Source organism: Haliotis rubra, unplaced genomic scaffold (assembly GCF_003918875.1).
Source record: "Haliotis rubra isolate DU_JTF1 unplaced genomic scaffold, ASM391887v1 Scf1519, whole genome shotgun sequence".
Lineage (NCBI taxonomy): Eukaryota > Metazoa > Mollusca > Gastropoda > Lepetellida > Haliotidae > Haliotis > Haliotis rubra.
In genome coordinates, this window is record NW_025765469.1 from 1 (window position 1) to 10000 (window position 10000).

A 10000-nucleotide genomic window follows, 5' to 3' on the forward strand; every position below is an offset into this window, starting at 1 on the left:
ATTGTTTCAAATAAGACATAGGACGAAATGTAAGGAAAGTTTGAATGTAAACTCACCCCGGCCATACTTGTTTACAGCTTGAAAACACTTTTCAAGGGTTAGCAGGCGTTTAAGACGTGTGGTTTTGACAGGGCCGAATGTTGTTGTGTGGATGTGATTGTCTACAACGTAATTTCCGGCTTGCGACATCATGGCCGACGTCCTTGGATACGGAGACAGAAAATAGCTGAAAGTGGAAAAAAATCACTTTGACGAACGTGGCGGAGGTGGGTATGGACGGAGTACAATGTGGATGGAGTGGACGTGTGCATTTCTAGAGTTTGGAAGTGATTACATGCTCCATACAGTGAAAAATAAGCGCAAAACAGCAGGCAACGGCGCAAAATGAAATGAAATAAAAGGGGACGAACTGTGAAAAAGAGGGCCAAGTTGAGGGTTCTATTTTTTTATTTGAATATGAGTGGTGGGCCGTTCCCGGAGGTACTGCAATACCGGGTCAACCCGTGATGAGGGCGGAGCAAGCTCCGTGGCACCTCATCCCATTCTAAAATCAGTTTAATATCGATGTCTCCATTAGGGAGACGTATCAGATATTAAGCTGATAAGAACAGATACTACACTTTGATCTTAGCCAAAAGGCCGAGAAGCGATGCCGGTCGTCGGCTTGCGCCAGCCAAATACCTGGATACCCACAGCATCCCATTAAGGAGACGGATATTTACATCAGGCCCTTGAAAAAGTCACCACCAATATTACACGCACAAATACACGCTATTTCAGACCACGGACGAGTGCGACGGCCAAATTGTAGAGATTTGTGGAGAAATTTCACCATTTGTGTAAAGTAGACAAATGTGTAAATATCCCCATTTCTGTAAGTATATAGAGCGCAGGCGATAAAAGTCAGGCAGACGTGAGGTAAACGTCCTGTAGCTACCACCGTGAGCCGGTGGTTGGGGCTTAATGGAGGAGGTGCGGGCACACAGCAGTTTGCGCTCCTCCGACTTTGAGAAAGTCGCGCCCAAGCAAGCGTGAAAAAACACTCCAATTGACAACGTGTACTAAATAAACTAACCTTAAATAAACTTAAATACAGTTCAAGTATACAAAGAAAGTTAACATAGGTGGATTTCATGTAAAATATTGTTTCAAATAAGACATAGGACGAAATGTAAGGAAAGTTTGAATGTAAACTCACCCCGGCCATACTTGTTTACAGCTTGAAAACACTTTTCAAGGGTTAGCAGGCGTTTAAGACGTGTGGTTTTGACAGGGCCGAATGTTGTTGTGTGGATGTGATTGTCTACAACGTAATTTCCGGCTTGCGACATCATGGCCGACGTCCTTGGATACGGAGACAGAAAATAGCTGAAAGTGGAAAAAATCACTTTGACGAACGTGGCGGAGGTGGGTATGGACGGAGTACAATGTGGATGGAGTGGACGTGTGCATTTCTAGAGTTTGGAAGTGATTACATGCTCCATACAGTGAAAAATAAGCGCAAAACATCAGGCAACGGCGCAAAATGAAATGAAATAAAAGGGGACGAACTGTGAAAAAAGAGGGCCAAGTTGAGGGTTCTATTTTTTATTTGAATATGAGTGGTGGGCCGTTCCCGGAGGTACTGCAATACCAGGTCAACCCGTGATGAGGGCGGAGCAAGCTCCGTGGCACCTCATCCCATTCTAAAAATCAGTTTAATATCGATGTCTCCATTGGGAGACGTATCAGATATTAAGCTGATAAGAACAGATACTACACTTTGATCTTAGCCAAAAGGCCGAGAAGCGATGCCGGTCGTCGGCTTGCGCCAGCCAAATACCTGGATACCCACAGCATCCCATTAAGGAGACGGATATTTACATCAGGCCCTTGAAAAAGTCACCACCAATATTACACGCACAAATACACGCTATTTCAGACCACGGACGAGTGCGACGGCCAAATTGTAGAGATTTGTGGAGAAATTTCACCATTTGTGTCAAGTAGACAAATGTGTAAATATCCCCCCATTTCTGTAAGTATATAGAGCGCAGGCGATAAAAGTCAGGCAGACGTGAGGTAAACGTCCTGTAGCTACCACCGTGAGCCGGTGGTTGGGGCTTAATGGAGGAGGTGCGGGCACACAGCAGTTTGCGCTCCTCCGACTTTGAGAAAGTCGCGCCCAAGCAAGCGTGAAAAAACACTCCAATTGACAACGTGTACTAAATAAACTAACCTTAAATAAACTTAAATACAGTTCAAGTATACAAAGAAAGTTAACATAGGTGGATTTCATGTAAAATATTGTTTCAAATAAGACATAGGACGAAATGTAAGGAAAGTTTGAATGTAAACTCACCCCGGCCATACTTGTTTACAGCTTGAAAACACTTTTCAAGGGTTAGCAGGCGTTTAAGGCGTGTGGTTTTGACAGGGCCGAATGTTGTTGTGTGGATGTGATTGTCTACAACGTAATTTCCGGCTTGCGACATCATGGCCGACGTCCTTGGATACGGAGACAGAAAATAGCTGAAAGTGGAAAAAAAATCACTTTGACGAACGTGGCGGAGGTGGGTATGGACGGAGTACAATGTGGATGGAGTGGACGTGTGCATTTCTAGAGTTTGGAAGTGATTACATGCTCCATACAGTGAAAAATAAGCGCAAAACATCAGGCAACGGCGCAAAATGAAATGAAATAAAGGGGACGAACTGTGAAAAGAGGGCCAAGTTGAGGGTTCTATTTTTTTATTTGAATATGAGTGGTGGGCCGTTCCCGGAGGTACTGCAATACCGGGTCAACCCGTGATGAGGGCGGAGCAAGCTCCGTGGCACCTCATCCCATTCTAAAAATCAGTTTAATATCGATGTCTCCATTAGGAGACGTATCAGATATTAAGCTGATAAGAACAGATACTACACTTTGATCTTAGCCAAAAGGCCGAGAAGCGATGCCGGTCGTCGGCTTGCGCCAGCCAAATACCTGGATACCCACAGCATCCCATTAAGGAGACGGATATTTACATCAGGCCCTTGAAAAAAAGTCACCACCAATATTACACGCACAAATACACGCTATTTCAGACCACGGACGAGTGCGACGGCCAAATTGTAGAGATTTGTGGAGAAATTTCACCATTTGTGTCAAGTAGACAAATGTGTAAATATCCCCCCATTTCTGTAAGTATATAGAGCGCAGGCGATAAAAGTCAGGCAGACGTGAGGTAAACGTCCTGTAGCTACCACCGTGAGCCGGTGGTTGGGGCTTAATGGAGGAGGTGCGGGCACACAGCAGTTTGCGCTCCTCCGACTTTGAGAAAGTCGCGCCCAAGCAAGCGTGAAAAACACTCCAATTGACAACGTGTACTAAATAAACTAACCTTAAATAAACTTAAATACAGTTCAAGTATACAAAGAAAGTTAACATAGGTGGATTTCATGTAAAATATTGTTTCAAATAAGACATAGGACGAAATGTAAGGAAAGTTTGAATGTAAACTCACCCCGGCCATACTTGTTTACAGCTTGAAAACACTTTTCAAGGGTTAGCAGGCGTTTAAGGCGTGTGGTTTTGACAGGGCCGAATGTTGTTGTGTGGATGTGATTGTCTACAACGTAATTTCCGGCTTGCGACATCATGGCCGACGTCCTTGGATACGGAGACAGAAAATAGCTGAAAGTGGAAAAAATCACTTTGACGAACGTGGCGGAGGTGGGTATGGACGGAGTACAATGTGGATGGAGTGGACGTGTGCATTTCTAGAGTTTGGAAGTGATTACATGCTCCATACAGTGAAAAATAAGCGCAAAACATCAGGCAACGGCGCAAAATGAAATGAAATAAAAGGGGACGAACTGTGAAAAGAGGGCCAAGTTGAGGGTTCTATTTTTTATTTGAATATGAGTGGTGGGCCGTTCCCGGAGGTACTGCAATACCGGGTCAACCCGTGATGAGGGCGGAGCAAGCTCCGTGGCACCTCATCCCATTCTAAAAATCAGTTTAATATCGATGTCTCCATTAGGAGACGTATCAGATATTAAGCTGATAAGAACAGATACTACACTTTGATCTTAGCCAAAAGGCCGAGAAGCGATGCCGGTCGTCGGCTTGCGCCAGCCAAATACCTGGATACCCACAGCATCCCATTAAGGAGACGGATATTTACATCAGGCCCTTGAAAAAAAGTCACCACCAATATTACACGCACAAATACACGCTATTTCAGACCACGGACGAGTGCGACGGCCAAATTGTAGAGATTTGTGGAGAAATTTCACCATTTGTGTCAAGTAGACAAATGTGTAAATATCCCCCCATTTCTGTAAGTATATAGAGCGCAGGCGATAAAAGTCAGGCAGACGTGAGGTAAACGTCCTGTAGCTACCACCGTGAGCCGGTGGTTGGGGCTTAATGGAGGAGGTGCGGGCACACAGCAGTTTGCGCTCCTCCGACTTTGAGAAAGTCGCGCCCAAGCAAGCGTGAAAAAACACTCCAATTGACAACGTGTACTAAATAAACTAACCTTAAATAAACTTAAATACAGTTCAAGTATACAAAGAAAGTTAACATAGGTGGATTTCATGTAAAATATTGTTTCAAATAAGACATAGGACGAAATGTAAGGAAAGTTTGAATGTAAACTCACCCCGGCCATACTTGTTTACAGCTTGAAAACACTTTTCAAGGGTTAGCAGGCGTTTAAGACGTGTGGTTTTGACAGGGCCGAATGTTGTTGTGTGGATGTGATTGTCTACAACGTAATTTCCGGCTTGCGACATCATGGCCGACGTCCTTGGATACGGAGACAGAAAATAGCTGAAAGTGGAAAAAAATCACTTTGACGAACGTGGCGGAGGTGGGTATGGACGGAGTACAATGTGGATGGAGTGGACGTGTGCATTTCTAGAGTTTGGAAGTGATTACATGCTCCATACAGTGAAAAATAAGCGCAAAACATCAGGCAACGGCGCAGAAATGAAATGAAATAAAAGGGGACGAACTGTGAAAAAGAGGGCCAAGTTGAGGGTTCTATTTTTTATTTGAATATGAGTGGTGGGCCGTTCCCGGAGGTACTGCAATACCGGGTCAACCCGTGATGAGGGCGGAGCAAGCTCCGTGGCACCTCATCCCATTCTAAAATCAGTTTAATATCGATGTCTCCATTAGGAGACGTATCAGATATTAAGCTGATAAGAACAGATACTACACTTTGATCTTAGCCAAAAGGCCGAGAAGCGATGCCGGTCGTCGGCTTGCGCCAGCCAAATACCTGGATACCCACAGCATCCCATTAAGGAGACGGATATTTACATCAGGCCCTTGAAAAAGTCACCACCAATATTACACGCACAAATACACGCTATTTCAGACCACGGACGAGTGCGACGGCCAAATTGTAGAGATTTGTGGAGAAATTTCACCATTTGTGTCAAGTAGACAAATGTGTAAATATCCCCCCATTTCTGTAAGTATATAGAGCGCAGGCGATAAAAAGTCAGGCAGACGTGAGGTAAACGTCCTGTAGCTACCACCGTGAGCCGGTGGTTGGGGCTTAATGGAGGAGGTGCGGGCACACAGCAGTTTGCGCTCCTCCGACTTTGAGAAAGTCGCGCCCAAGCAAGCGTGAAAAAACACTCCAATTGACAACGTGTACTAAATAAACTAACCTTAAATAAACTTAAATACAGTTCAAGTATACAAAGAAAGTTAACATAGGTGGATTTCATGTAAAATATTGTTTCAAATAAGACATAGGACGAAATGTAAGGAAAGTTTGAATGTAAACTCACCCCGGCCATACTTGTTTACAGCTTGAAAACACTTTTCAAGGGTTAGCAGGCGTTTAAGGCGTGTGGTTTTGACAGGGCCGAATGTTGTTGTGTGGATGTGATTGTCTACAACGTAATTTCCGGCTTGCGACATCATGGCCGACGTCCTTGGATACGGAGACAGAAAATAGCTGAAAGTGGAAAAAAATCACTTTGACGAACGTGGCGGAGGTGGGTATGGACGGAGTACAATGTGGATGGAGTGGACGTGTGCATTTCTAGAGTTTGGAAGTGATTACATGCTCCATACAGTGAAAAATAAGCGCAAAACATCAGGCAACGGCGCAAAATGAAATGAAATAAAAGGGGACGAACTGTGAAAAGAGGGCCAAGTTGAGGGTTCTATTTTTTATTTGAATATGAGTGGTGGGCCGTTCCCGGAGGTACTGCAATACCAGGTCAACCCGTGATGAGGGCGGAGCAAGCTCCGTGGCACCTCATCCCATTCTAAAATCAGTTTAATATCGATGTCTCCATTAGGAGACGTATCAGATATTAAGCTGATAAGAACAGATACTACACTTTGATCTTAGCCAAAAGGCCGAGAAGCGATGCCGGTCGTCGGCTTGCGCCAGCCAAATACCTGGATACCCACAGCATCCCATTAAGGAGACGGATATTTACATCAGGCCCTTGAAAAAGTCACCACCAATATTACACGCACAAATACACGCTATTTCAGACCACGGACGAGTGCGACGGCCAAATTGTAGAGATTTGTGGAGAAATTTCACCATTTGTGTCAAGTAGACAAATGTGTAAATATCCCCCCATTTCTGTAAGTATATAGAGCGCAGGCGATAAAAGTCAGGCAGACGTGAGGTAAACGTCCTGTAGCTACCACCGTGAGCCGGTGGTTGGGGCTTAATGGAGGAGGTGCGGGCACACAGCAGTTTGCGCTCCTCCGACTTTGAGAAAGTCGCGCCCAAGCAAGCGTGAAAAAACACTCCAATTGACAACGTGTACTAAATAAACTAACCTTAAATAAACTTAAATACAGTTCAAGTATACAAAGAAAGTTAACATAGGTGGATTTCATGTAAAATATTGTTTCAAATAAGACATAGGACGAAATGTAAGGAAAGTTTGAATGTAAACTCACCCCGGCCATACTTGTTTACAGCTTGAAAACACTTTTCAAGGGTTAGCAGGCGTTTAAGACGTGTGGTTTTGACAGGGCCGAATGTTGTTGTGTGGATGTGATTGTCTACAACGTAATTTCCGGCTTGCGACATCATGGCCGACGTCCTTGGATACGGAGACAGAAAATAGCTGAAAGTGGAAAAAAATCACTTTGACGAACGTGGCGGAGGTGGGTATGGACGGAGTACAATGTGGATGGAGTGGACGTGTGCATTTCTAGAGTTTGGAAGTGATTACATGCTCCATACAGTGAAAAATAAGCGCAAAACATCAGGCAACGGCGCAAAATGAAATGAAATAAAAGGGGACGAACTGTGAAAAAGAGGGCCAAGTTGAGGGTTCTATTTTTTTATTTGAATATGAGTGGTGGGCCGTTCCCGGAGGTACTGCAATACCGGGTCAACCCGTGATGAGGGCGGAGCAAGCTCCGTGGCACCTCATCCCATTCTAAAATCAGTTTAATATCGATGTCTCCATTAGGAGACGTATCAGATATTAAGCTGATAAGAACAGATACTACACTTTGATCTTAGCCAAAAGGCCGAGAAGCGATGCCGGTCGTCGGCTTGCGCCAGCCAAATACCTGGATACCCACAGCATCCCATTAAGGAGACGGATATTTACATCAGGCCCTTGAAAAAAGTCACCACCAATATTACACGCACAAATACACGCTATTTCAGACCACGGACGAGTGCGACGGCCAAATTGTAGAGATTTGTGGAGAAATTTCACCATTTGTGTCAAGTAGACAAATGTGTAAATATCCCCCCATTTCTGTAAGTATATAGAGCGCAGGCGATAAAAGTCAGGCAGACGTGAGGTAAACGTCCTGTAGCTACCACCGTGAGCCGGTGGTTGGGGCTTAATGGAGGAGGTGCGGGCACACAGCAGTTTGCGCTCCTCCGACTTTGAGAAAGTCGCGCCCAAGCAAGCGTGAAAAAACACTCCAATTGACAACGTGTACTAAATAAACTAACCTTAAATAAACTTAAATACAGTTCAAGTATACAAAGAAAGTTAACATAGGTGGATTTCATGTAAAATATTGTTTCAAATAAGACATAGGACGAAATGTAAGGAAAGTTTGAATGTAAACTCACCCCGGCCATACTTGTTTACAGCTTGAAAACACTTTTCAAGGGTTAGCAGGCGTTTAAGGCGTGTGGTTTTGACAGGGCCGAATGTTGTTGTGTGGATGTGATTGTCTACAACGTAATTTCCGGCTTGCGACATCATGGCCGACGTCCTTGGATACGGAGACAGAAAATAGCTGAAAGTGGAAAAAAATCACTTTGACGAACGTGGCGGAGGTGGGTATGGACGGAGTACAATGTGGATGGAGTGGACGTGTGCATTTCTAGAGTTTGGAAGTGATTACATGCTCCATACAGTGAAAAATAAGCGCAAAACATCAGGCAACGGCGCAAAATGAAATGAAATAAAAGGGGACGAACTGTGAAAAAGAGGGCCAAGTTGAGGGTTCTATTTTTTTATTTGAATATGAGTGGTGGGCCGTTCCCGGAGGTACTGCAATACCGGGTCAACCCGTGATGAGGGCGGAGCAAGCTCCGTGGCACCTCATCCCATTCTAAAAATCAGTTTAATATCGATGTCTCCATTAGGAGACGTATCAGATATTAAGCTGATAAGAACAGATACTACACTTTGATCTTAGCCAAAAGGCCGAGAAGCGATGCCGGTCGTCGGCTTGCGCCAGCCAAATACCTGGATACCCACAGCATCCCATTAAGGAGACGGATATTTACATCAGGCCCTTGAAAAAAAGTCACCACCAATATTACACGCACAAATACACGCTATTTCAGACCACGGACGAGTGCGACGGCCAAATTGTAGAGATTTGTGGAGAAATTTCACCATTTGTGTCAAGTAGACAAATGTGTAAATATCCCCCCATTTCTGTAAGTATATAGAGCGCAGGCGATAAAAAGTCAGGCAGACGTGAGGTAAACGTCCTGTAGCTACCACCGTGAGCCGGTGGTTGGGGCTTAATGGAGGAGGTGCGGGCACACAGCAGTTTGCGCTCCTCCGACTTTGAGAAAGTCGCGCCCAAGCAAGCGTGAAAAAACACTCCAATTGACAACGTGTACTAAATAAACTAACCTTAAATAAACTTAAATACAGTTCAAGTATACAAAGAAAGTTAACATAGGTGGATTTCATGTAAAATATTGTTTCAAATAAGACATAGGACGAAATGTAAGGAAAGTTTGAATGTAAACTCACCCCGGCCATACTTGTTTACAGCTTGAAAACACTTTTCAAGGGTTAGCAGGCGTTTAAGGCGTGTGGTTTTGACAGGGCCGAATGTTGTTGTGTGGATGTGATTGTCTACAACGTAATTTCCGGCTTGCGACATCATGGCCGACGTCCTTGGATACGGAGACAGAAAATAGCTGAAAGTGGAAAAAATCACTTTGACGAACGTGGCGGAGGTGGGTATGGACGGAGTACAATGTGGATGGAGTGGACGTGTGCATTTCTAGAGTTTGGAAGTGATTACATGCTCCATACAGTGAAAAATAAGCGCAAAACATCAGGCAACGGCGCAAAATGAAATGAAATAAAAGGGGACGAACTGAAAAAAGAGGGCCAAGTTGAGGGTTCTATTTTTTATTTGAATATGAGTGGTGGGCCGTTCCCGGAGGTACTGCAATACCGGGTCAACCCGTGATGAGGGCGGAGCAAGCTCCGTGGCACCTCATCCCATTCTAAAAATCAGTTTAATATCGATGTCTCCATTAGGAGACGTATCAGATATTAAGCTGATAAGAACAGATACTACACTTTGATCTTAGCCAAAAGGCCGAGAAGCGATGCCGGTCGTCGGCTTGCGCCAGCCAAATACCTGGATACCCACAGCATCCCATTAAGGAGACGGATATTTACATCAGGCCCTTGAAAAAGTCACCACCAATATTACACGCACAAATACACGCTATTTCAGACCACGGACGAGTGCGACGGCCAAATTGTAGAGATTTGTGGAGAAATTTCACCATTTGTGTCAAGTAGACAAATG

At 44.5% G+C, this 10000-nt stretch overlaps 2 long non-coding RNA genes and 9 other non-coding genes across 11 annotated transcripts; all 11 read right to left on the bottom strand.

Annotated features, from left to right (window-relative positions):
• Nucleotides 1–25: 25 nt before the first annotated feature.
• Nucleotides 26–2414, bottom strand: LOC124270439. Its single transcript, XR_006896778.1, has 3 exons — nt 2342–2414; nt 1199–1368; nt 26–226 (listed from the first exon to the last, which is right to left on the bottom strand). It is a non-coding gene; the product is annotated as an uncharacterized LOC124270439 (long non-coding RNA).
• LOC124270467 lies at nt 459–651 on the bottom strand. The gene has a single exon (XR_006896804.1). It is a non-coding gene; the product is annotated as a U2 spliceosomal RNA (small nuclear RNA).
• Nucleotides 1600–1792, bottom strand: LOC124270452. The gene has a single exon (XR_006896790.1). It is a non-coding gene; the product is annotated as a U2 spliceosomal RNA (small nuclear RNA).
• A 328-nt stretch (nt 2415–2742) lies between the features above and the next one.
• Nucleotides 2743–2935, bottom strand: LOC124270441. The gene has a single exon (XR_006896780.1). It is a non-coding gene; the product is annotated as a U2 spliceosomal RNA (small nuclear RNA).
• A 616-nt stretch (nt 2936–3551) lies between these two features.
• LOC124270438 lies at nt 3552–5845 on the bottom strand. The gene is made up of 3 exons (XR_006896777.1): nt 5773–5845; nt 4629–4798; nt 3552–3655 (listed from the first exon to the last, which is right to left on the bottom strand). It is a non-coding gene; the product is annotated as an uncharacterized LOC124270438 (long non-coding RNA).
• LOC124270453 lies at nt 3885–4077 on the bottom strand. The gene has a single exon (XR_006896791.1). It is a non-coding gene; the product is annotated as a U2 spliceosomal RNA (small nuclear RNA).
• Nucleotides 5031–5222, bottom strand: LOC124270454. The gene has a single exon (XR_006896792.1). It is a non-coding gene; the product is annotated as a U2 spliceosomal RNA (small nuclear RNA).
• Nucleotides 5846–6172: 327 nt separating the features above from the next.
• On the bottom strand, nt 6173–6364 carry LOC124270464. The gene has a single exon (XR_006896801.1). It is a non-coding gene; the product is annotated as a U2 spliceosomal RNA (small nuclear RNA).
• Nucleotides 6365–7315: 951 nt separating this feature from the next.
• Nucleotides 7316–7507, bottom strand: LOC124270455. Its single transcript, XR_006896793.1, has one exon. It is a non-coding gene; the product is annotated as a U2 spliceosomal RNA (small nuclear RNA).
• A 952-nt stretch (nt 7508–8459) lies between these two features.
• Nucleotides 8460–8652, bottom strand: LOC124270465. Its single transcript, XR_006896802.1, has one exon. It is a non-coding gene; the product is annotated as a U2 spliceosomal RNA (small nuclear RNA).
• Nucleotides 8653–9603: 951 nt separating this feature from the next.
• Nucleotides 9604–9796, bottom strand: LOC124270469. The gene has a single exon (XR_006896806.1). It is a non-coding gene; the product is annotated as a U2 spliceosomal RNA (small nuclear RNA).
• Nucleotides 9797–10000: the final 204 nt, after the last annotated feature.